Below are 26577 nucleotides of genomic sequence, written 5' to 3'. Positions count from 1 at the left end.
GCGGGCCGAGAGGTCTCCAGGAAACAATGCAACTATCGATTGACGACCAAAACTAGCGAATGCATCTCCCTTGTTTGATCAGACTGAGATCACAATATGAAGCCATTGCATACGTCAAAAATTAAATTAAGTTTGCATTTTGTTCAAAAAACGACAAGTTCATATAAATATCTGGACCCCTTATCTCTGTTAATATCTCTTTGATATATCTCTATAAGGGATTTGATGAAATAATTAAGTAATAATTAAGAAATAATTGATGAACTGTGATTTGATGAAATAATTAATCAAGCTCAAAGTTTGTGCTTTTAATGCAGCTAATTGGTCACTGGCATTACCTATAACATTCATCTGTGTCATATTGATCATTAGTGAAACAGATTTTGAGCCGATTAATTAAATATGAAAACGTCTTTCTTCATAAACTGTGTATTTCACAGAATTATCATTAGCAGTCTGGACTGTGATTCATATGTCTGATCTCTGCTGTATATATCTGGCAAATCTTCTATATACCTGAATCTTGAATACTCAAAGCACTACATAGCTAGAGAAGGCTCATGTATACAGCTGTGTCTTAACATTTTAGTATGAAATGAGAAAGTTTAATAATATGTTTGGTAATGGTATTTTAAGTCAACTAATTTGAGGGAAGGTAATATAATATTTAACTTCGATAGGTTACATTAGGAATATGTTTAAATTGTCATATTAAGTCTGGCTAGGATTAGGATAAATCAGCCCTACTAAACCAGAGGTCAAAATCCCATAATCCTGACACTGAAGTGTTGGCCAAGTTTATAAAACGTATTTGAAGTGACGCAGCTCAGCTACCCTAATACAACCTCGTCATCTCGACGAATACATCTTATTTTATATGTTATGGTCCCCCAACGTACAAATTACAAAGTACTATGAAAAAATAGTTACTATAATATAGTAAAAAATAGTTACTATATAGATAGTAAAATAGTTACAAAAATACACGTTTTCTAAGATACTGGAGGTAAGATTAGATGGTCTGTTTTTGATTCCCACGTTTCTGACTAGATAAACACTATTTTGCACGCTGTGGCAGATTACCAAGACAGGAACTGCTAACACACAAACCTGAAACTTGAAAGTTTTATTTCGAATTTACTTTAAAAACAAAAAATAGATTTCTAGAGACTTTCCAAACATTTTCCATGCACTAGATTGCCATGCATAGCGCCTCGTGAAAGTGAATGACATAATAGCCTCCGAATGCTAGAAAGTACCTTCCTGCCTCGCTACTTTACATCTACGAGAGCGGGAGATGAGTATCGGCGAATATCCCCCACAAAACTACGCATAAGACGCTCGTTTCTTAAATGCTAAACTAAATTGTTGATACACGAGGATACTGGCGGGACAGTGCCAGCGCCTCCCACACACAAGGGTTTAAGGAAATGGTTTGGGGTGTTACTCTTTAGCGTTTGTGCCTTCATGACCTCGTAAGCGCTATGTGTTAAAGCGGTTGGGGATGGCGAAGTGTTGCGGGTCTTGGGGAGGTGTTGCGGGTCTTGACAAAGTGTTGCGGGGCATAGTGAGGGGGTTGTAGGTCTTGTGCTGTACATAATGCGCTGAAGTGCTCTTAGTTTTGTTTGTGAAATGTTGTGGTGAGGTAGTCTATGTCTCTCTCTCTCTCTCTCTCTCTCTCTCTCTCTCTCTCTCTCTCTCTCTCTCTCTCTCTCTCTCTCTCTCTCTCTTGCCCACTACTTTCTCCTTTTTTAATCCCTATTTATCTTTCTGTACTCCAGTGTCTCGTTTTGTTACTGCTTTTCTGCCTTCTTATAATTCCTATATTCGTATCACTCTGTTTTGTTCGTCCCACCTCCTTTTATTATTCCCTCCTCATTTTTTCCTTTCCTTCTCATATTGTCCTTTCAAGAACATTTTTTTGCTCTTGCTGTTGCCTTCACTTTCGTAAGTGCCTACCTTGTGGCCTCTCCCAGATATTACGGTCCCCATCTCCCTCCTGCCTAATACGTCCTCTTACCAATCTCTCATATTCTTCCCCTAGCCTCCCCACCACCAGCTCCCCTACCCTCACCACAGCCACCAGCTCCCCTACCCTCACCACAACCACCATCCCACATAACAATGCTTTAGACATTACTGATGTCTTCACGATCGTCTTAAATACGGATTTGAGACATTTTGTGGCAGCCAAGATAAGCAAGATCCGTTTTTTTGCATGTATAAAATCTATATGTCTCATATTATACTATAATGGATAATATATTCGACTCAAAATGATTTGGCTCTTCTCATTCTCTTTTCCCCTCAGTTTAACCATCACTCTCACACCCCGCAGTCTCCTTCCCTTACCACAACTACCACCCCAACCACCATTCTCCTACTCTTCACCACCAACAACAACCACTACACGTTGTAGTTCATAACAGACTCAACAAAGACGCCAGCCTGGAGGTGGATGTCACGTGCTTTTTCTCTCCAATCCACCTAATTCCTTCTCTCTCTCTCTCTCTCTCTCTCTCTCTCTCTCTCTCTCTCTCTCTCTCTCTCTCTCTCTCTCTCTCTCTCTCTCTCTCTCTCTCTCTCTGCTTTGTGTTTCACATCTAGATTTTTGTTGTCATTGCAGCTGGTATTAGATTATACTGAAGAAAGCCGTGGGCGTTCTTGCATTATGCGAGAGTCGCCACCTTAAGATCTCCAGCGCTCATCTGGTGTTAAAATTGATGTTTTTCTCCAGGGAATAATGTCGTAGCTCCCTCGTCGTCGTTTAGAAACGACGCAGGAAGCCAAAAATGTCGCCTGTCTTCCCTGCTTTTTACTTTCTGTCGAAACGGTATCAGCTGCTTTGCACATGGTAGAAGGGAAATATGTATACTAATTTGTTTTAGGTTTAGTCACGACGGAAAAACCAGAGGTGTTGGATTTGCGCGATTTGTAAGGTGATATTTGAGTTGCAGATTATGTTATGATGGTCCTTTGAAGGTGTAGATGGTGAATCAGTTACATTCAGCTTGTAGATATGTGTGTGTGTGTGTGTGTGTGTGTGTGTGTGTGTGTGTGTGTGTGTGTGTGTGTGTGTGTGTGTGTGTGTGTGTGGAAGGCTATGTTTACGATGTATTATACTCAATTGATACCATTCGAAGCCCTGTAATACTGTAATGTCACCTTCTCACACTGGAACACAGAAGTCTACGGAGTACACCACCCACAGTTCACTACCTGTCTGCGTAGAGAAACCTTGAGTCTATACATATTTAGTTTTGCATGAAAGAACATATACACACACACACACACACACACACACACACACACACACACACACACACACACACACACACACACACACACACACACAATCATCCTACAAAATCTACAAAAAATCATACAAAATCCTCAGGGGAATCGACCGGGTAAACAAGGATAAACTATTCAACACTGGTGGGACGCGAACAAGGGGACACAGGTGGAAACTGAGTACCCACATGAGCCACAGGGACGTTAGAAGGAACTTTTTCAGTGTCAGAGTAGTTAACTGATGGAATGCATTAGGCAGTGATGTGGTGGAGGCTGACTCCATACACAGTTTTAAATGTAGATATGATAGAACCCAGTAGGCTCAGGAATCTGTACATCATTTAATTGACAGTTGAGAGGTGGGACCAAAGAGTCAAAGCTCAACCCCCGGAAGCACAAATAGGTGAGTACAAATAGGTAAGTACACATTAAATCCAAAAGAGAAATAATGAAAGAAACATTCCCGTCACGTATAAGCTAAAACATTATATCAAATGTCCGAAATTGGCTATCTTCTCTTTGATGGAAAAAATTAGCGTTTAGAATGGAATTGCAGAAATGATATAAAACAAGATCTCAAGGGCGTTGTAATGTGTTATATGCAGTGCAATGTGTTATTTTTTTCTGGAATTAAAAGCATTGTTAACGATAATTTCACGTTACAGAAGTAATCGCTGAATAAGACTAGTAATATGATTTTAGTGATCTTGCTCTCTCTCTCTCTCTCTCTCTCTCTCTCTCTCTCTCTCTCTCTCTCACTCTCTCTCTCTCTCTCTCACTCTCTCTCTCTCTCTCTCTCTCTCTCTCTCTCTCTCACTCTCTCTCTCTCTCTCTCTCTCTCTCTCTCTCCCTCTCTCTCTCTCTGACCAACAGCCTCACCGCCTCTCATGCCACTTCAGCCACCCTTGTCTCTACCCACTATCGCCTTCCCCTTCCTATTTAATCCCCACAACACATCCCCATAAATTTCTCACAGTGAGGGCCCGTCTCTCCCTACGTATTTTCACCGACCAATAAATACCACTCGGGAGAACTTTACAAAATCCCCTGTTTCATAAATTCTCCTAAAAGCTCTCCCCAATCATGCCACAAATATTGAAACAAATCAAAAATGAAATATTTCCTGTGACTTTTCTACCTGCAAATTCCCCTTTGAAACGAAAGCAGTATGATTAATAGTCGCTATTTGATGCTCTCGTGGTATGGAACGAGTTCTTGTCTCATTTTGACACTTTTGACACTTCTAAAGAGATCTAGTTCTAGTGTCTAAATCCATCCGTCAATCTCTCAGGCAATATGTTATTTATATGGATTATGGCTCTATATTTATCCCGTCTTTTCGTTTTCCGGCAATGTCTGATATCAATGTTTTTCCTTACATATGTATTCTTTACCCCTTCAACCTTATGGTTTCCTTATAGTGTCTCAGGCTGTGAAGGCCATTTAGGAGTCTACCTGGTTTCCTTATTCCTCCCTCTTTCCTTTCACCAACCATCTTCAAGTTGTTTGTGTAAACATTAATTTACAATGGCTTTCTAAACTGATTTAGAAACCGATTTATGCATGTGGAGCTCGCATTACAATGACCACCACACTTAAAACCTTGGTGAGTACTGATTGATATCATATAATGACCTTCCCTGGAAACACAAACCGAAACTTTCTCTTTTTTCCGTTTGTTATAACTTGTAATAAAGGCGTTACATCTTGGGTTAACGTGTTTATGACGTATTAGAACGTTGCTACAACTTGCCATATTAGTTGTTATAAATGGTTAAAAGGTGTTAAGACTTGTTCAAACGTTGTACCAACGTCGTAGTTTCGGTGTGTGTTTGGCGGGTTAAGACCACTAACAACCTTAGTGAATAACGAGGGAGGGATCCTCACATCTTAGAGGACCTTTTTAGTAAGTGCTTACAAGTTCAGTGAGAAAAAGTGGTAATTGGGTTCGCGTACAGGATCTCGCTTTCCGGGTTTTTCTTCTTTCTGTATCTTCTTCCTGCGTCTTTATCTCTTTGATTCTATCTTTGTGAGTCTCTTTTATTATCTGTTTCTCATTCCATTTATGTACATCTCTCTTTTCAGCATTTTCTGAAACTCTCTTTTTCGGAATGTTATATTCGTGTGGTTTCTCTCTCTCTCTCTCTCTCTCTCTCTCTCTCTCTCTCTCTCTCTCTCTCTCTCTCTCTCTCTCTCTCTCTCTCTCTCTCTATCTATCTCTCTCTCTCTCTCTCTCTCTCTCTCTAGCTCGCAGATAGGACTAACACCGGTAGTGAATATAACTCCTAAGAGAAGTCATAATTCAGAGATCAAGTACAAGGTATTACCTTCCTGAGGCACGACGCGAAAAGCCTAAATTATTATAACTAATTGCTGGATATTTTGTCGTCTTTATTCAACAAATTGTGGAAAATCTTGTTATGTTTGATAACATTATCTGTGTTGTTAATAAATTTGTTTACGTTGCTAACGTTGTTTGCAGATTTTGTTTACTATGGTGACTTGGTTTAGGTGTGTGTGTGTGTGTGTGTGTGTGTGTGTGTGTGTGTGTGTGTGTGTGTGTGTGTGTGTGTGTGTGTGTACTTACCTAGTTGTACTCACCTAGTTGTGCTTGCCGGGGTTGAGGTTCGGCTTTTGGTCCCTCTCAACATTATTAACAAAAACGAAAAACTTATATCAAATGTCCTAAATTGGGTATCTTGTCTTTGATGCAAAAGAATTATCGTTTAGATTGGACGATAACATTCTAAGATGATAATACCTCCAAGATTCAAATCCCATCGACGTGTCTGATATTTCCTTTTCGTGAAGGATTTCTTAAGGTGACTTCAGGAAAGATGTGATAATTTGAATACTGGTAGATGGTGTGTGTGTGATAGCAAGTTGTGGCGTCAGGTTCGAAGGTAGGGAATGATGTAGCGTGCTTTGGTAGGGAGGGGTGAATATTGTTTTCAAGGACAGCAGAGTGTATTGATGTGGGGATGAGTGTGTTAATATTTACATGTGGAGAAGGGTGTGTTGTGGGGGAAGGTGGAGGTATAAGGGGGCATTGAGATGGGGTGCTGCTACTAGTTCACTGAGTTGGGGTGCGAGTTAGGAGGTGGTGAGGCGAAAAGCACGAGCTAAATTTAACGAAATAGCGTTGAGAAGTGTGATTTTCGGTGCAAATGAGTCCACAAATGAGATATAAGGGAGTCCAGTAGTGTGAGGAGGCATGTAATAAATAATGGAGAAGTGAGACAAGCAAGTTTAAGAACACTTGCCATCCATTATGAGAAAAGCTTAAAAAACACGCTTAGTCAGAATTTTAAAGTTTGTGAGATTTTTTTATTAGAGTTTTAAACGCAAAAGGTCACCGCTCAAAATTACTGGATTTTCTTTTTAGCTCTTTTTGAGAACGAATATTATATTCAAAATCTGTAGTAATAATTTTATCAATGACTGTGAGAGAGAGAGAGAGAGAGAGAGAGAGAGAGAGAGAGAGAGAGAGAGAGAGAGAGAGAGAGACACAGAGAGACAGAGAGAGAGAGAGAGAGAGAGAGAGAGAGAGAGAGAGAGAGAGAGAGAGAGAGAGAGAGAGAGAGAGAGAGAGAGAGACAGGGGGGGATATGAAAGGAACAGACAGACAAAGCCACACTCATGGAAGCAATTTATATTGCAAGACATTTGCTTAATGAGAAATTATAAAATCATTTCGTGTCGTTGAACTTTCAACACGAATAGCGACGATCACAGTTGCATCAATTTCATTCAATTAAACAAACGAGGAAAATATTCCCAACATCCACGGTTCTTTTTAGCATTGTGGCTCCTTCAGTAATAATAAATTATATGTTGACATTACTGATATCTTCACGATCGTCTTAAATGCGGATTTGAGACATTTTATGGAAACCAAGAAAAGCAAGTTCCGTTTTTTATATGTATAAAATCTATATGTCTCATATTATACTATAATGGATAATATATTCGATTCTTCTCAGTTATAAGTATAAATTATTATCCCACAATCATGTGGATTACCTTTTATTTGACAGGAATTTGACTCCAGATAACTCAATAGTATTCCACAAAACGTATAAACTTCCAGCTGGTTACTACTTGGGAACTTCTGAGATTTCTTATTGTAAACATCCATTGCCTGGAGGGTAGCACAACAGTCTCGTATTTTGAGGTCAGAGTTCGAATCTCCAATGATTCAGTTAAATGAATGTTATTACTATTTTTTCTTGAATTTATGAGAAAACATTAAATTGGCCTTTTTTTGGGAGAACGATAATTGAAAACTCTTGAAAGCACAATTTAGTAAAACCGATGTTGGGGAAAATACAAGAAACACAATAGAGAAATATATATGAAATCCTAAAACATAAATAGTAGTATTACCATATAAAAAATGTATCACCATAGAACCAAACCATTCCCATAGAACCACACCATACTCGTAGAACCACACCATACTCGTAGAACCACACCATACTCGTAGAACCACACCATACTCGTAGAATCACACCATACTCGTAGAACCACACCATACTCGTAGAACCACACCATACTCGTAGAACCACACCATACTCGTAGAACCACACCATCTCTAACCCACTTCTGTTTGTCAAATAATATAACTTAGCTCGCGAACACAGCAAAATGATGCATTCTGCCTTTCACCAACTTTAAGATCAATACAAATATTTTAATTTCAAGTTTTCTCACAAAAATCATGAACCGAGACCTATACTTTACATCACTATTTCCCATAGATTGTCCTTCGAAATTTGTGAGCTCTCAATTGAACCACATTTTAATTCTGTGTCGGGTATCATAAAGTTTTAATTTCGAAATTAATCTAATGATATTTAATTCCTGTTTCTACCTTGGAATAGGTAGCAGACCGTGGAGCAAGAGAATATCCCAGGCAAAGGAGAATCTGTACACTCAACCAGTTGGAGAATTACCAAATGCTGTTCGTTTTAACTCTTCATTCATTCCTGGGATTCGTTCTCAGAAGTGAATAAAGTCTGCTTTGTATACATTCTAAATGTCGCTTTAGAGCCGCTGCAGGAATATTAGGTGATATATTATGAATGATGGAGTGAATGTGAAGCAAGGCCCTGGCTCCTTCTCAATGTGCGCCAGCTCCCAGTCCTCTAACTTTGTGTCAAATATGTTTTGAAAAGGTGGAACTGTTTAGGGAGTGTGTGGGCGTGTGTGTGTGTGTCTGTATCTGGGCGTCTGTGTGTGTGTATATGTGTGTGTATGTGTGTGTGTGTGTGTTTGTGTGTGTGTGTGTGTGTGTGTTTGTGTGTGTGTGTGTGTGTGTGTGTTTGTGTGTGTGTGTGTGTGTGTTTGTGTGTAAAAGAGTTATTTTGCGACAACTCGCACAAATAAGTTTCTGAGCACACGCCCAAAGAAATACGGACTTTAGGCTGATGAAGAAATGTTTTTATGTGTCTGTTTTTCACAGTGTCTGTGTGTGCTCACCTATTTGTGCTTGCGGGGGTTGAGCTCTGGCTCTTTGGTCTCGCCTCTCAACTGTCAATTAAATGATGTACAGATTCCTGAGCCTATTGGGCTCTTGAAACACTTAAAACACTTGAAACACTTGATACTGTGTTTGGAGTCAGCCTCCACCACATCACTTCCTAATGCATTCCATTTGTCAACCACTCTGACACTTAAAATTTCCATTCTAATATCTCTGTGGCTCATTTGGGCACTCAATTTCCACCTGTGTCTCCTAGTGCGTGTGCCTTTGTGTTAAATAGCATGTCCTTATCTACCCTATCAATTCCTTTGAGAATCTTGTATGTGGTGATCATGTCCCCCCTAACTCTTCTGTCTTCCAGCGACGTGAGGTTTAATCCCCGTAGTCTCTCCTCGTAGCTCATACCTCTCAGCTCGGGTACTAATCTGGTGGCAAACCTTTGCACCTTTTCCAGTTTAGTCTTATGCTTGACTAGATATGGGCTTCATGCTGGAGCTGCATACTCCAGGATTGGCCTGACATAGGTGGTATACAAAGTTTTGAATGATTCCTTACTCAAGTTTCTAAATGCTGTTCTTATGTTGGCCAGCCTGGCATATGCCTCTGATGTAATCATCTTGTTATGGGCTTCAGGGGACAGGTATGGCGTGATATCAACCCCCAAGGCTTTCTCTCTCTGACTCTTGAAGAATTTCATCTCCGAAATGATACCTGGTATCTGGTATGTGTGTATGTCTGTAAGCTACATATCTGAGTCTCTCTCTATCTCAGTCTGTCAAAGATCAATACAAATTACATTTGTGTAAATTACTAGCAAGCAATATAAATTTGGCCACAATAATGTACATTTTTGGTATATATATATATAAAACAAAAGTATGTAAATATTGTGTGACATTGGCTAACCATCTCCAACAGCAATATCAGCAATAACAGGAATACAAGTTTATCATTTATATATATTGAGTGGGGAAGGGAGGCGGGGGAATAGTAGAGATGAAAGGAGAAATGAGAAAGCTTTATTAACTAGGGGGATGGGAAAGGGAAGGACATATGGGAAATAAGAGAGATGGGGGAAGATTGGTTCTGGGAAAAGGTGATGATGGATTTGAGGATACAGTGAAGTTGGAAAATAGTGGTGTGGTTATTGGAGGGGTTTCGTAAAGATAAAATGTGGGGGTATTGGGGCTAGGAAGGTGGAGGGGAAAGAGCAGGTTATGGATAGTGAGAGAAGGTGGTTGGGTAGGATAATGGGAAGAAGGGGGATAAAGATATCAAGATATCAAGAATCACTCCTATCTACAACGAGTCAAAATATTTGGGTTCAAACTTCTTTTCCGCTTTGACCTGTTATTTTTTTCCCTGCTGCCGAAGAGAACGATATTGGAAAACCTTCTGAATTTAATATACTTTTCTCAACATAGAGATATTATTGACACGAGTCTGGTGTTATTGACACACAAAACACTATGAAGCTATACGAATTATTCGATGATTGTCTTATGTATTGAAAATAATTGTGTAAATTATATCAATTCATGTTCAGACTCCTGAAGGTTATAATGTATTATGGAAGCAATACGCAATCCAGAAATTCTTGTCCTATATTCTGGAAAGGATTGACAAATGCTTTAAACATATGCTTTATGCTTTGTCCTGAAAATGATACGAGCAATTTGTAAATAATTAAGTTGATGTAGCCATAAAGTAGATTTCTCGGGTTGTTACGAACGTGTGTTCCGTTTTATAAAGCCTGTTAAAGTGCATATTATAAAGCTTCATGGTAGAAAAATTGGCTCGTTATTTTAAGACCGATGTTAACAATAGGGACACGAATGTTGTCCTCTTTTATAATTGCCGTTATGTGTGAACATCCAAAATAGGTTGAAAGTCAGTATATCAGACAACCGACGGCTAGAAAGGCGGGGTCCAAGAGCTAGCAGCTTGATCCTGAAGCCGTAAAGAGTAAACACACACACACACACACACACACACACACACACACACACACACACACGCACACACACACACACTCTGAACCCATGGCGAGTAAAGGCATTTATTTCTTTCCGTCAGAGATGGACTGTTATCGATGGAAATCTAATCTAGGCACCGCGACATGACAGACAAACACGCTTACCCCCTCGACGACACATGAATGTTTTTGGGGGGTTGAAAACGTGCACACACACACCACTTCCAATAGTGAATGTGTGTGTGTGTGTTTTTTGAGTATGGGTATGTGTATATTCGTGTATATGTGATCTTTCTGTGTATGTGTGTGTGATTGTGTGTCTGGCATGTGTGTGTGTATTTACTTGTGCTAATTTCAACACAAAAACAATTGTTGTATAATGATTTTTAAATGTCTCCGCCGCTTCCAGTTCTTTTAGACCAGGCTCAAACGTTAGCAAGAAGATATTACCAAGACATTCTCATAACACGGCTCTAAATACCTCGTTAATCTTGCTATGAAACAGTTATCACTTAATTAGCTAATCTCTTTTTAGAAAACGTCTTTAAGTTGTTCACAGGTTAACTGTGACGATAATGAGGTGGATAATGATCATAATGTTGGTGATAATGACACATCATTATATCCAAATAATATAACTAAAAGGCATTTAAGAGCCATTTATCCGTCTCGGTTTACGAGTGTCTTAAAGAAACAACTGAGATTCCAACTGGTCTTATTTTACTCCGCGTTCTCAGCGTCTGAACTGCCACCCGTCCGGGATAAATGGAAGCTTTAACGGATTTACCGCTAGTTATAAGGCAAGGGAACGCGAAACAAGGCTGTTGGGAGAGATAGAGAGAGTGTAGGAACGATGTAAAATTACCTAGAACACACACACACACACACACACACACACACACACACGCGCGCGCGCGACAAAGAAAAGCAGAACTAGAAAGGTGTGCAAGTTTGAAAGAGAAAATTAAAAAAGTTACATATATATGCAATACAAATACTCGTATTTGGTTGCAAACAAATTAAATACACACGAATCCGATGTCGTCTTCACCCCCCCCCCTCCTCGTTAACCCCCCTTCCTAAACCCCCCTCGTTAACCCCCTTCCTAAACCCCCCCTCGTTAACCTTCCTTGTTCAACCTCAAAAATAGTGATGACAAGAACACTGGAATTTCAGGGTAAACAAATGCTACATACTCAAAGATACGAGGTGCGGGGGTCCAAGAGCTTGAGCCCCACTCCGCGACAGACACAGGTACAGATAAAAACAATAACATGGTGGCGATCTAGCTGGTGTGCCAACAGAATTCAACAACAGTCTAATGAAACTTTTCGTAGTGTGTCGATCACAGTCTGTTCAAGTGACTGTTAACAAATACACCTCATATTGGTCCTGTTTGTTTGTTTGTTTTGTTGCTTGTTTTTGTTGTTTGTTTCTTTTTATGGTGTTAATTTTTTTTTGCTGTGTTTAGTCTCCTGATTTGTTGTTTTATGGAAACTCGTGAAATTATTTTGTTTTTATTTGTTAATAAATGCATTAGTGAAATATAGGCTTTTTAGTGGATAGGATTAATGTACGATACAACCGCGTTTGCTAAATTTAACTCAATTGTCCCTAATAACCGTCGGGACTGTTATAAATGTGCGTGTGTGTGTGTGTGTGTGTGGTTTGTGCGTTGTGTGTGTGTGTGTGTGTGTGTGTGTGTGTGTGGTTTGTGCGTTGTGTGTATGTGTGTGTACTTACCTAGTTGTGTTTGCGGGGGTTGAGCTCTGGCTCTTTGGTCCGAGTGTGTGTGTGTGTGTGTGTGTGTGTGTGTGTGTGTGTGTGTGTGTGTGTGTGTGTGTGTGTGTGTGTGTGTAGTGTGCGCGTTGTGTGTGCGAGTGTGTGTTTATTAATGCATGTGTGTGTGGTGCATATGCCATGGGTATATAGATTTCAAAGGGATGCATTTATTTTAATGATTCAAGCGTTCATTCTTTCCACTTTGCATAACAAAACCCACATTTTACAAGCTACCCTTTCGCCCCTATGCAACAAACAACACCTGCCCAACTTTACGCACAAATTAGCACTATCCACATCTCTGACCCTCATATATTCACTCCCCTCTGCTAACAAACACCTATACAGCGAGCAATCATGACCCTCCACACATACAAAGTAACCCCATAGATGTTTTTAGTACAATATTTTGTTGTTAAAATGTTGTAAAAATGGAATATAGTTTAAAACATTACCCACACACACACACACACACACACACACACACACACACACACACACACACACACACATATATATATATATATATATATATATATATATATATATATATTAGAGAGAGAGAAAGAGAGAGAGAGAGAGAATTGACATGAAACATGATGAGTGTATGGAAATGAGGGAGGAGGGAAGTAGCGGATGAGTTAACATGAGAAACAGGAAATGAGTTGTGTTGTGAGGGGGTTGATCCGAACACCGCCACCGGTATAGGAGCCAGTCACCGGACACCACCACGATAATTCCCACTTACGCTTTCAAAATAAAACAAAAATATATACCGTGGTGTATATTAATATTGCAAGCTTCCCGTGGATCTTATCGGTGCAGGAACCCGATATTCCTCGTTCAGATGACGGCCGGATACTGATAGATTTATGCCGAGGGAGATTGTCTGTCCGTGGCTGCACACAGGCGGAAATTGTTGAATGTATGTTGTTTAACGCGTAAACGCATGTGTTGAATATACGATTTATTGCATGAACGCATGGCGCAAAATTGTGCATTATTGTATGTACACATGAAACAGATATTTGAGTAGTTAATGGGAGAAATCGTTAGTACCTAACGAGAGAGGTTGCTAGCAGTTTAACGGCAGAGATCGTTAGAGGTTAATGGGACACGTTGCTGCTAGAAGTTAACGGAAGGGGGCGTTATTTGTCAATGGGAGAGATCACAAGTAGATAATGGCAGAGATCGTTAGCAGTTAAAGGGTGACGTCGTTAGTAGTTTACGAAGGTTATTGCTATTGAACTGAACATCTTTATGTACTGCGATGAGTCATAATAACGTGGCTAGAGTATGTTGACCAGACCACACACTAGAAGGTGAAGGGACGACGACGTTTCGGTCCGTCCTGGACCATTCACAATTGACTTGAGAATGGTACAGGACGGACCGAAACGTCGTCGTCCCTTCACCTTCTAGTGTGTGGTCTGGTCAACATACTTTATGAACTATTTAACGAACGAAACAGTCATTACTGTTTATTACGGAGCTATAATTTGTATTAATGCGTAAAATATTAAGCGGAATTCGGGGATTTTGTAAAAAAAAAAAAGTGTGAGGTATTGGGTGTGAAAACAGGTGGAAGAACAGGTGTGAGAAGAGGTGGAAGAACAGGTGTGAGAACAGGTGCAATTCCAGTTCCAAAATACCTTACAGTAGTTCTCTTAGGTTGTCTTGAAGGAACCTCAGGATGGCGGGGGTGTGGAACGATGCCCGTCTGAGGGCCCATTAACCTCTGGAGGGTTAGTAAGTTTAGTAATAAAGGTTTACTGACCAACCAGCAGGTATACTTTGGTCCTGCACTATATTCACGACTGAAGTAAACTCTCAATATATTGACACACAGAAATGGGGTACACCTCTCGTCATATATCCCCTTGGGTGCTATATGACTCCTATATTAATTACGAATCAATTTTTTTCCTCGCTATACGAACGTTTGTATTCTTACCAATGGATATATACGCTTGCAAGTGTGGTCAACGTTTTGTAATATTTATATTTATATAATAGTGTTATTTTTTTAGTCATTCCAAAAATGGCCAACAGTAACTGTTGCCATTCTGGAAAACAGTAATGTTGATGGCTTTGTCTTTCTTCGAAATATATATATATGAAAAAATGAGCTTTGAATAATTTTTGGTGCAGAACTTAATTAGGACGTAATTAGGTCAGCTGTCTAGTAACATGACAGATTGACACATCATTACGCTATACGACTCAGCTTGAGAGAGTAAAGAACACGAAAGTGAGAAAGAGACAGAGAGAGAATTACAGAGAAAACAATAGACTGACAGAGAAGGAATATTCAGCCAAGGCAAATCAAGAGTTATGGGAAACTAGAACGAAAATATTAACTTGCATATTACTGAACAATTTGCGAGGCGAGAATATTCAATTAAGCAATTCCTGTGTCAGCTCTGAAAAATATCCCAGCAAATTGAGAGGGCTTTTGAATGACTCATTTACGCTGAATTCTTTATCAAATTATATATTGGCGAGGTTAGTTCGAGAATTATGGACATATATGCACGGGAATGTGATATATAGGTGCCAGTAGAAAGATATAGCCCTCAACGATGATTAACCCAGATTAACATATTTAGGTTTGTGTTACATATAACATATATGAAGGAGAACCTCTGGTCTAATTAGATTCTGGTGAGTTTAACGTTAATATTATTTCGGAATTTGCATAATTGAATGGTGTGTTTGTGTGTTTGCGTGTGTGTGTGGTTGTATTTGTGGAAAGGGAAGGAAGCGAGGAGTTATAAATACATTATTCGTGTATGTCTGAAATTAGACATATAATTTTACTTGTATAGTGACTATTATAGAGACGCAAAAATTCTAAATGGTGATATATATGTCCGTGGAGTTTTTAGTTGGCGGTGGCCTAGCCTCCGTGGAGTTTTTAGTTGGCGGTGGCCTAGCCTCCCAGAACCTCCTGGCGGAGGCCTAGCCTCCCAGAACCTCCTGGCGGAGGCCTAGCCTCCCAGAACCTCCTGGCGGAGGCCTAGCCTCCCAGAACCTCCTGGCGGAGGCCTAGCCTCCCAGAACCTCCTGGCGGTGGCCTAGCCTCCCAGAACCTCCTGACTTTTATTTACATATATTTTCATTCACATGGGTTATGATGAATATGTACAAAACATGCGTAAGTCACACATGAAAACACAATTTTTCGTGTGCATACGTGACAGCGAAAGTCAGCAAACTTTATATATATTTTTAGTTCGAGTAAAACCTCTTCTTGGTAAAAATAAACTTTGGTCACTGGGAATCATCCCCACCTACGTCTTTACATTTACATAGCTCATTAATCATCTACTCATTGGTTGCTCTTATCAGTATTAATCCATATTCACGTTACTCCAATATATCCGAGGAATTCCGTCCACCTGACCAGATCAACTGTGAATCTGTGAATCTCATATCAACTTCAAATCACCCTACTTACCTCCAGTTGCAAAGGTGATGTGCAGGGTGTCACCTCTGTACAGTGTCAATTCTGGGTCATGACACCTGTGGAAACACTACATCAACCGTCCACTCACCACTAAACAGTGATCACATATTATCTGAGGTTCACAGTTAAGAGTTTCGTGTCCCGCTAACAGCATTAACACACACAGTTGGACGACAAAATCCATCACTGACCGCCGCGTTCTCCCGTCAAGGAAGCTGTGTCAATATATTTCACATTCCAATAGTTGGCATCATTCCTCTCGTAGCAGAGTCTCCCCCTCGTATCTAAACATACAGTATATTGTTAAATTACACTAGGTGGATCCGCCCAGGTAGTATAATCTCCCGTGATAACGTGAGGTAGTGCCAGCTGGTATGGAATATACTGCAGAAGGGGTATACTAGGGTAGGAGGGAAGAGGGGGAGTGAGAGGGAATGGGTGATCTTGTGAGGGAGCGCGGTCATATCCTCTCCCGACGGAGTCCTGACCCATACTGGCAGAGGTGGCCCAGTGCCGTCTGTGGGGAGAGAGGGAGGCTGGAGAGGGCGAATGGAGGGAGAGAGAAAGGCTGTACAGGACGAATGGAGGGAGAGAGGGAGTCTAAAGAGGACGAGTGGAGGGAGGGAGAACGATAAAGAGAAGGAGACAGGAGAATAACTTGGAACAATGCAGTGCATAGAGAAGGAGGAAGTTCCGGGAAGATCATTGAATGAGATGAGGAGGAAGGAGTTAGAATGACTCGGTGACGAGATGCGTGACTTACTTACAGATGGTGGACAGATACGCTGGTCCTCACTTGAGACAGCTCATATAGTAGCTTGGTCCCCCGCCTTCATCTTTACGGGCTATTCATGCCCGTGCCACCTTTTGGGAGCGCTTAATCTTCATCAATCATCAATCAACCAGCTTCGTCCACCTCACTAGCTTCACTCCAGCTGTAGCACTGAAGCAAGGAAGAAGAAGGAAGAGGGAGGGAACTTTCAGTGCAAAGTGGATGAGTGTGAAAATACAACTTACAGCAAAAATAAACACGAAATTTCCACTGAATTGAACTCTGTAAATGACAAAGTTGCAATAGTGAGAGGGAAGGGAATTGTCAGGGGGGAAAGCGCCAAGCCATTACGACTATATATAGCACTTGGAAGGGATCAGGATAAGGATTTGGGATGGGACGGAGGGGAAAGGAATGGTTGCCCAACCACTTGTGGACAGTCAGGAATTGAACGCCGACTTGCATGAGCAATCAAGAGCAATAGTGAGAGGCTCCCGTAGCTGTGTTCTCTCTCTCTCTCTCTCTCTCTCTCAGCGTTCTCGCTCTCTTTGTCAACCCAAAAGTATGGGTTACACACAGAAATCACAATGGCGTAATGCATCAAGGAACAAATCCACGAGGGCCGTGACGAGGATTCAAACCTATGCTCTCAGACGTAGGTTCGAATCTTCATCACGGCCCTTGTGGATTTGTTCAACAGGAAGGGTTGGTGCAGCGAGGACCCCTCACCATACTATGAAGCAAAAAATAATATTAGATATGAACGTTGAATTGCAATGGTGTTGCCTTTGTAAACCGTGATATTGGATGCTGTAGGAAATGATGGTGAATGCTGTTTTATTTATTGTGTTATTCATATTTACAGTCATAACGATTTACATGTTATTGCAACATTATTAGTTGTAGGCAGAACAACAAATCGAGATGAATAAAATTGTATTGAAGGTTCTTCATAGAGTTCCACATGTCTGTATCAATATTCTTTCGATGTTGACCAGACCACACACTAGAAATTGAAGGGACGACGACGTTTCGGTCCGTCCTGGACCATTCTCAAGTCGATTGCATGAGATTGCATTCCATCGACTTGAGAATGGTCCACGACGGACCGAAACGTCGTCGTCCCTTCAATTTCTAGTGTGTGGTCTGGTCAACATACTTCAGCCACGTTATTGTGACTCATCGCCTGAATATTCTTTCTATATTCGCTTCTTCATATTTACCAACATCGCAAAATAGTAAGGATTTGTCCGTTTAACAAATTATAAATCCACTTTCACGACGGAACCAGCATACAATTTGGTACGCATTAAAGCGTACATAATGTACGCTCCAGGAGCACCAGCCCATACAATCAATTAACCAAAAGTTTTAATAATACACTAAATAAAATCCTTCGATATGTGTATGCTTGTACGTCAAGCGTTCAGACATAATGTATTTAATGTATGGCCGGATTGGTATAAATGTATTTTTATTCCCGTGTTCCATTAAACTGTTGCCATAGTTGTTTTTTTTCTCTTTCCAAATTGTCTTTCAAGTTTGATCTAAAGTGTAAACAAGAGAGCGCCGAGGGTGTGATATGCAAATTCAGACGAACGAGCTGAGTGTCGCTGTGTCAATTGGCTGGATGTGTGTGTGGGGGGGGGGTGAGGGGGAGATGTCAGGTATGTGGAGTGTCAGCTGCATGTGTGGTGTTATATATGTGTGTGTGTGGGGTGTCAGATGCGTGAGGGGGGGGTGGGAGTTATGTGCAGGATGTCAGATATGTGGGGTGTTAGATGTGGGGGGGGGGGTTAAGTTAATGATAGTGTTAGGTAATAGGGATGAAGTTAATGTGAACGTCAAATGGGGGGGGGGGAGTCGGGGGTAATGGGGTGACAGGTTTTTATGGTTTAAGTTAATGGCAGTGTCGGGTGTTCGTTACCATGTATCTCACCATAAGAATGCCTTTGTCTAACTCATTTTAATACCACGTTTTAACATGGTATTAATATCTATCCTAGCCACTCTTGTCGTCCAGTGACGTCAGGTGTTTACATGTGTTTGCGTGTTTTATTGTTAAGAGGATTTTCCTATTGACATTATTTCAAACGCGACAGAGACTTTAAGCTGATATCTTATTAAACGTTCCTTCCCATTCCCAACTTATTTTAGTAGTAACTTAATCTATGTCTCTATGTTGGCTTTTTCAGCTTCAACAAGTACATTGTGTATTAGAGGATTGTTGACCTATGGGTGGCAAAAATATCATCTATTGTCTGCTTTGCATCGAGACTTGGCAAACCTGAAATAGTATTTGTGGAAGTCACCTTGGAGCTCTTGAAGACGTGTTCAGGATTTAAAGTTATCAAGCTTGTTCAGTATTTTATAACGTCTTAGTGATAACAAGCGCTGTGATGTTGCGTTTGTAGAGACGTATTGTTGCTCCACTTTGTGATGAACTTTTTTCAAGTGTGAAAGTGTCTTTGCGAGCGAAGGTCTCCGTCTTCTGAATACAGTAGTCAAGACGTCGGCTGGCGAAGGGAGTTTTTACATCTGGATTACCGAATTCTTTTTCTTGTAGTCAAAGGTACATGTTTATTTTGATCTAGCTTTTGATTGGCTTTTTCCCTGACTGTGACTTACTGAGTGACCTCCAGCGTTTGGTAAACAATCACGTTCAGTCCTTCTCTATTTCACTATTTCAAATACGGGAAATGTGTCACTTATTTTCAAAAGTCCCATAGGCAAGTCTTGCATTCTCTAATAACGAATAGGATATACCTGTTCTCTAATAACGTTTTTTCAAGTGTTGATGATGTAGAACACCGGTCCTGAGCTGTAGGTCACTAATCATTCCTGTTAGAAACGATTGTACTAACATGGCCCCTAACCTACCAGAGGATCCAGAGACAAAAAACGGGACATTTACGTCAATTTCACCAACCGCTTCTATTTTCCTGTTCGATAGTTTTTGCCCTTAAGTAAAGTATACGTCAAAATGCGACGTGCTTTTAGGAGGACAAGTTGCACCAAGAGACCACAGCAATAATGTGCTGGGAACAAAGACTCCTCACGAGCCATAAAATTGCAGACGCTGCAACTCTGGATGCTGGCAGATATATATTAGCTGCAATAATGCATGCGCGTGCAATTTTGTTTCCATTTGTTGTGTATAAAATTGGGTTGCAGGCGTGTTATTTGACAATGCTGAATGGATATATATGTGTATCTTGATCTATTGTGTGTTGTTAAGGCCACTTAATGTGCCATTCTCTCTCTCTCTCTCTCTCTCTCTCTCTCTCTCTCTCTCTCTCTCTCTCTCTCTCTCTCTCTCTCTCTCTCTTTCTCTCTCTCTCTCTCTCTCTCTCTCTCTCTCTCTCTCTCTCTCTCTCTCTCTCTCTCTCTCTCTCTCTCTCTCTCTCTTTCTCTCTCTCTCTCTCTCTCTCTCTCTCTCTCTCTCTCTCTTTCTACAATCATTTACTACATTTCTGAAATACTGCGAATGAATTTTTGTGTACATTTTAATGCTTCATAACATGCATTTTTTAAAGCAATATAGTTTTATGACTTTTTAATATTTGTTTTTTTCAGATAACTGCAGTTTTAAACAATATTTCAAATCTATCAAATATTCAATTAAAAGTATACGAAACATGGCTAAATATATTGAAGAATGATCAGGTTTATAAGTTCAGTTGCGGGTGTGGGGTTATAAGTTCAGTTGTAGGTGTGGGGTTATAAGTTCAGTTGCAGGTGTGGGGTTATAAGTACAGTTGCAGGTGTGGGAAACAGTACACACAGAGGATTAAGTACTATTGCAGTTATGGACGTAGTACAATGGCAATAGTTAGTACAAGTGTTAGTACAAGTGTTAGTCCAAGTGTTAGTCCAAGTGTTAGTCCAAGTGTTAGTACAAGTGTTAGTCCAAGTGTTAGTACAAGTGTTAGTACAAGTGTTAGTACAAGTGTTAGTACAAGTGTTAGTACAAGTGTTAGTACAAGTAAGGGCAAAGGTGCTTGATGTAATTACTGGTACGAATATAAAGAACATGGAACACTCTTAACCCCATATGTAAACTAACACACGTGTATATATATAAAATACATAAAACCATCCTGTTTAAAATCGGGAACTGCATAAGTATACTTGATAGGGGTAACCAACGGGGCCAAGTCGGCGTTCAATCCCCGACCGTCCAAGTGGTTGGGCACCATTCCTTTCCCCCGTCCCATCCCAAATCCTTATCCTGACCCCTTCCAAGTGCTATATAGTCATAATGGCTTAGCCCTTTCCTTGGCAGGGGAGCACACAGCTGTATGATGTTCTGAACATCAGGGACAAAAATCACTAACAAATGGGATTCTAGCTCCTTTTTTAGTGTCATTTAAGGTCTGCTTCCCTACGTCTGTGGCTGCCAATTCCGCAAAACGTTTGACGGAAACAAGAAGACGGAGTTGGTGCGACGGAATTTTGATAGAAGTGGGGGGAAATATATTCCATAAATCAGCGCAGAAATTCATATAAAATGTTGTTGGAAATCTTGGTTCTTCATGGAGTCCCGAGCCGGAATTAATGCTCAAAAATACCTGGGATTATGTATGCGGGCTGTATGTTAGCTGGGATTATGTATGCGGGCTGTATGTTAGCTGGGATTATGTATGCGGGGTTGTATGTTAGCTGGGGTTATGTATGCGGGGTGTATGTTAGCTGGGATTATGTATGCGGGCTGTACGTTAGCTGGGATTATGTATGCGGGCTGTATGTTAGCTGGGATTATGTATGCGGGCTGTATGTTAGCTGGGATTATGTATGCGGGCTGTACGTTAGCTGGGATTATGTATGCGGGCTGTATGTTAGCTGGGATTATGTATGCGGGCTGTATGTTAGCTGGGGTTATGTATGCGGGGTGTATGTTAGCTGGGATTATGTATGCGGGCTGTATGTTAGCTGGGATTATGTATGCGGGGTTGTATGTTAGCTGGGATTATGTATGCGGGGTTGTATGTTAGCTGGGATTATGTATGCCGGCTGTATGTTAGCTGGGGTTATGTATGCGGGGTTGTATGTTAGCTGGGATTATGTATGCGGGCTGTATGTTAGCTGGGGTTATGTATGCGGGGTTGTATGTTAGCTGGGATTATGTATGCGGGCTGTACGTTAGCTGGGATTATGTATGCGGGCTGTATGTTAGCTGGGATTATGTATGCGGGCTGTATGTTAGCTGGGATTATGTATGCGGGCTGTATGTTAGCTGGGATTATGTATGCGGGGTTGTATGTTAGCTGGGATTATGTGTGCGGGCTGTGTGTTAGCTGGGATTATGTATGCGGGCTGTATGTTAGCTGGGATTATGTATGCAGGGTGTATGTTAGCTGGGATTATGTATGCAGGCTGTACGTTAGCTGGGATTATGTATGCGGGCTGTGTGTTAGCTGGGATTATGTATGCGGGGTTGTATGTTAGCTGGGATTATGTATGCGGGCTGTATGTTAGCTGGGATTATGTGTGCGGGCTGTGTGTTAGCTGGGATTATGTATGCGGGCTGTATGTTAGCTGGGATTATGTATGCAGGGTGTATGTTAGCTGGGATTATGTATGCAGGCTGTACGTTAGCTGGGATTATGTATGCGGGCTGTGTGTTAGCTGGGATTATGTATGCGGGGTTGTATGTTAGCTGGGATTATGTATGCGGGCTGTACGTTAGCTGGGATTATGTATGCGGGCTGTACGTTAGCTGGGATTATGTATGCGGGCTGTACGTTAGCTGGGATTATGTATGCGGGCTGTACGTTAGCTGGGATTATGTATGCGGGCTGTACGTTAGCTGGGATTATGTATGCGGGCTGTGTGTTAGCTGGGATTATGTATGCGGGGTTGTATGTTAGCTGGGATTATGTATGCGGGCTGTACGTTAGCTGGGATTATGTATGCGGGCTGTACGTTAGCTGGGATTATGTATGCGGGCTGTACGTTAGCTGGGATTATGTATGCGGGCTGTACGTTAGCTGGGATTATGTATGCGGGCTGTACGTTAGCTGGGATTATGTATGCGGGCTGTATGTTAGCTGGGATTATGTATGCGGGCTGTGTGTTAGCTGGGATTATGTATGCGGGGTTGTATGTTAGCTGGGATTATGTATGCGGGCTGTGTGTTAGCTGGGATTATGTATGCAGGGTATATGTTAGCTGGGATTATGTATGCGGACTGTATGTTAGCTGGGATTATGTATGCGGGCTGTATGTTAGCTGGGATTATGTATGCGAGGTGTATGTTAGCTGGGATTATGTATGCGGGCTGTGTGTTAGCTGGGATTATGTATGCGGGGTTGTATGTTAGCTGGGATTATGTATGCGGGGTTGTATGTTAGCTGGGATTATGTATGTGGGGTTGTATGTTAGCTGGGATTATGTATGCGGGGTGTATGTTAGCTGGGATTATGTATGCAGGCTGTGTGTTAGCTGGGATTATGTATGCGGGCTGTGTGTTAGCTGGGGTTATGTATGGGAGAGCTAGGGAGAGACCCCTTCCCAGTCCTTGTTACGAACCCGGATCCAGCGTCCGTGCCTGGAGCAGTGACAAACACGCCATCTGTGGGTCAGCTCCCGAAACCCCCGCCAAACGAACGACGACACCTAGTGAGGACAGCGTGTACTGGCCTCGAGGACCAGTTTCCAGTCTGGTTCAGCGCTCAACACCGCCGCTCCTGACCTCTGGTTAGGTGGTGCTCCGACGACAGCGCCATCTATGGACTGGATACGTCAGGTGTTTGTGTCTGAGGCTGTAAGTGTGGTGTTTTAGTGTCCGTTATTGATGACGTGTCTGCTTACAGAGCCGACCTGGGACCACTGTGTTGAAGGTGGAGTCAGTCTACCCGAGGCAGCCAGTCTCCATACTGTCCAGTTTGCTGCAGCTGTTGTGACGTCGTCCCCCCGGAAGAACACTGTGGTGTGTTAAGCCTGCCAGTGGAGTGGCAGTGGAAGGATTTACCCGGGACCGACGGTTGGAGACGATAATCCACTGGGGTATTGAGGACAGGAGGGTGATTGGTGATATCACACGAGACTCCTGTCTAGGGCGTACCCCTTTTATCGTTCGTGGAGTGGCCGTGCCAGCCTTGGTGGCTCAGTACCTGCCAGCAGACCTGCTGGACGTGTGGTTGACGGCCTCCACGACGGTGCCCCCAGTGGACCCGTGTTGTGGCTGACCTGTGGCCAGGGTAGACTCGGCGTTCTCAGAGGACACGTCTTGAGGCCACGAAGAAAGCACCGCGGACTCAGCACCTAGCTTCGAGGATCCATAGTCTCCAGCAGAAGACTACAGTGTTGATCCCCTTTGTAAAGTGTTAATACCCCTCCCCCTTGTGTACGTTTTACTTCTATATATTTAAATGGTGATGGTGAACATTATAATATTAAGTTCTTAACTTTCTTTCCCTACTCCCTTTTAAGTTACTTGCGTCACGGATCTCATCCCTTGATAGCCACTACTGGCTTGGGAACGGATACATATATCTTCCTCTAACAACATCAGAGCAAGAACCCCGTTGCGTCCCGAGAGGGCCGTAACAGTCCTATATGGCCGTAATGGCTTGGCGCTTTCCATTGATAATTCTCTTCCCTCCCAAGAAAAAGAGTTGTTTGTCATTGCATGTTTGACGTGTTGAATACAAATATAATAATTAAAATTGCTGATTGTCCACTGTTTTATGTGTGAGGATGGTAACAAAATCTTGCTGTGTTCAACAGGTGGTGGATGCTGAGCGTTTATCTCCCAGGCTCTGTTGGTGGAGGGCCGGTCTCTCATGAGGTGGTGGGAAGCTCTCGCACAACTCTCCCTCTCACAGCGACAACAGCAGTACTATGATTGTCCCCCCCAGCACACCCGTCATAATAGCAACAACCTGCAAGACGCCACACAGCTGCCACTGATGTTGAGGCATAGTTTACGCTCCCCAAAAGCTCCTTCGTGTTGTCATATAGATTTTCTTCGAATGGGCTACGTAACTCAATGGAACTGATAGGAAAACACTCCCATTATGCAGCCGAACAGCTTTGCTGCATAATGAACCTGTGTAATCTTTGCTGCATTTGGCTTATGTAAACATAGAAGCCAAATCGACTCTCATCGCATAGAGCAACAATAAATCATTTGTTACATATGCGATTGCGAAAAAATATAATCTAATCATTTACAAAACACCATTTTATCGTGTCCAATCCCTTGGAAGTTATGATCAAAGAAATACGCTTCCTTGGAGAAAGTGCGCAACATAGAACAAATTTTCACTCTCGAATTTGCAATTTCAGAACGTTGCATCGACCTGAGCACTTCCGGTGGGAGAGGGAGATGGCTCACCTGACGACCGAGACGGATGCTGGTAGGACGGACGGAAGGTGGAGCCGGAGAAGCGGAAGGTAGAGATGTGAAGGACTGAATGTGTATGGTATGGGTAAAAAGGGGGCTGGTGGTGGTAGTGGTGGTGGTGGTGGTGGTGAGGTGGTGGTGGTGGTGAGGTACCTGGTTGATACCTGGTTGATGGGGTTCTGGGAGTTCTTCTACTCCCCAAGTCCGGCCCGGGGCCAGACTTAACTTGTGAGAGTTTGATCCACCAGGCTGTTGCTCGGAGCGGCCCGCAGGCCCACATACCCACCACAGCCCGGTTGGTCCGGCACTCCTTGAAGGAAACAATCTAGTTTCCTCTTGAAGATGTCCACGGTTGTTCCTGTAATATTTCTGATGCTCGCTGGTAGGACGTTGAACAACCGTGAACCTCTGATGTTCATGCAGTGTTCTCTGATTGTGCCCATGGCAACTCTGCTCTTCACTGGTTCTGTTCTGCATTTTCTTCCATGGTGGTAGTGGTGGCAGTAATAAGGTGGTAATTTCTTTCTGTTAAGTCTTTCTTTGGTAATTTTCAATATTAAAAGTATTACAATATTAACAGTTCAGATTAAATCTGTGATTCTCCTTAATACCTCTATAATGCCCTGCAGTTGTATGTCTATATACATAGATATATATATATATATATATATATATATATATATATATATATATATATATATATATATATATATATATATATTCGCACATATACATAACCAATATGTATATGATCCTACACGATAACTAATAATACCTAAATACACACACACTAAATACACTTTATTTGTCTATTTTCCAGAAACATTTCGGGATGGACATCGGTGCTCTATGCGCCCTGTTTGCTGGGTACCGCTTCCTGGCCTTCCTCCTCCTCCTCTCCAAGACTATTCGGTAGATCACTTGACCAAGGAACACCACAGTGTTACAGCTGCCGTTGAAGACACTTGACCAAGGAACACCACAGTGTTACAGCTGCCGTTGAAGACACTTGACCAAGGAACACCACAGTGTTACAGCTGCCGTTGAAGACACGCGACTTATGTTTTGTTCACATTGTTCGTTGATATTTGTGAACTTTTGTGAGGTCTTGAGCGTGAGTGAGAGAGTTATGTCGGATACTGAGATTCATTCAGTAAATCTTCAGAGATAGTGTGAGAGAGAGAGAGAGAGAGAGAGAGAGAGAGAGAGAGAGAGAGAGAGAGAGAGAGAGAAGGAACGATTCTGAGGTGAATTTCTATCGTATTTAGATAATTTTTTTAACATTTACAATGAATGTTATTATCCTAAATAATTAGTATTTTGAAAGTGCTTGTGTTGAGTCAGTTCAAATGAAACATGTCCAGTTGGTGAAAAAGCAATAATACAAAAAATGTAATTGCAAATATTCTAGAAAAAACTTTGATCCTCAATGCTACTGATGGTTGTACAT

The 26577-nt window shown here is 41.6% G+C and overlaps 1 protein-coding gene and 1 long non-coding RNA gene across 2 annotated transcripts in view; one reads left to right on the top strand and one right to left on the bottom strand.

Annotated features, from left to right (window-relative positions):
• LOC123770891 (PDF receptor) overlaps nt 1-16474 on the bottom strand; it is a 113096-nt gene extending 96622 nt beyond the window's left edge. The window contains exon 1 of the mRNA XM_069305965.1: nt 15997-16474. The gene's annotated coding sequence lies outside the window, so the exon portion shown is untranslated. The remainder of the gene's footprint in view (nt 1-15996) is intronic.
• Nucleotides 1-26354, top strand: part of LOC138353133 (uncharacterized) — a 180884-nt gene extending 154530 nt beyond the window's left edge. Inside the window, exons 3-4 of the long non-coding RNA XR_011223078.1 lie at nt 25070-25177; nt 25948-26354. This is a non-coding gene — a long non-coding RNA (uncharacterized lncRNA). The remainder of the gene's footprint in view (nt 1-25069; nt 25178-25947) is intronic.
• Nucleotides 26355-26577: the final 223 nt, after the last annotated feature.

The sequence above is a fragment of the Procambarus clarkii genome, chromosome 56, assembly GCF_040958095.1.
Source record: "Procambarus clarkii isolate CNS0578487 chromosome 56, FALCON_Pclarkii_2.0, whole genome shotgun sequence".
Lineage (NCBI taxonomy): Eukaryota > Metazoa > Arthropoda > Malacostraca > Decapoda > Cambaridae > Procambarus > Procambarus clarkii.
Note: the sequence above shows the minus strand (reverse complement) of the source record. Positions and strands in the feature narration are given on the sequence as shown.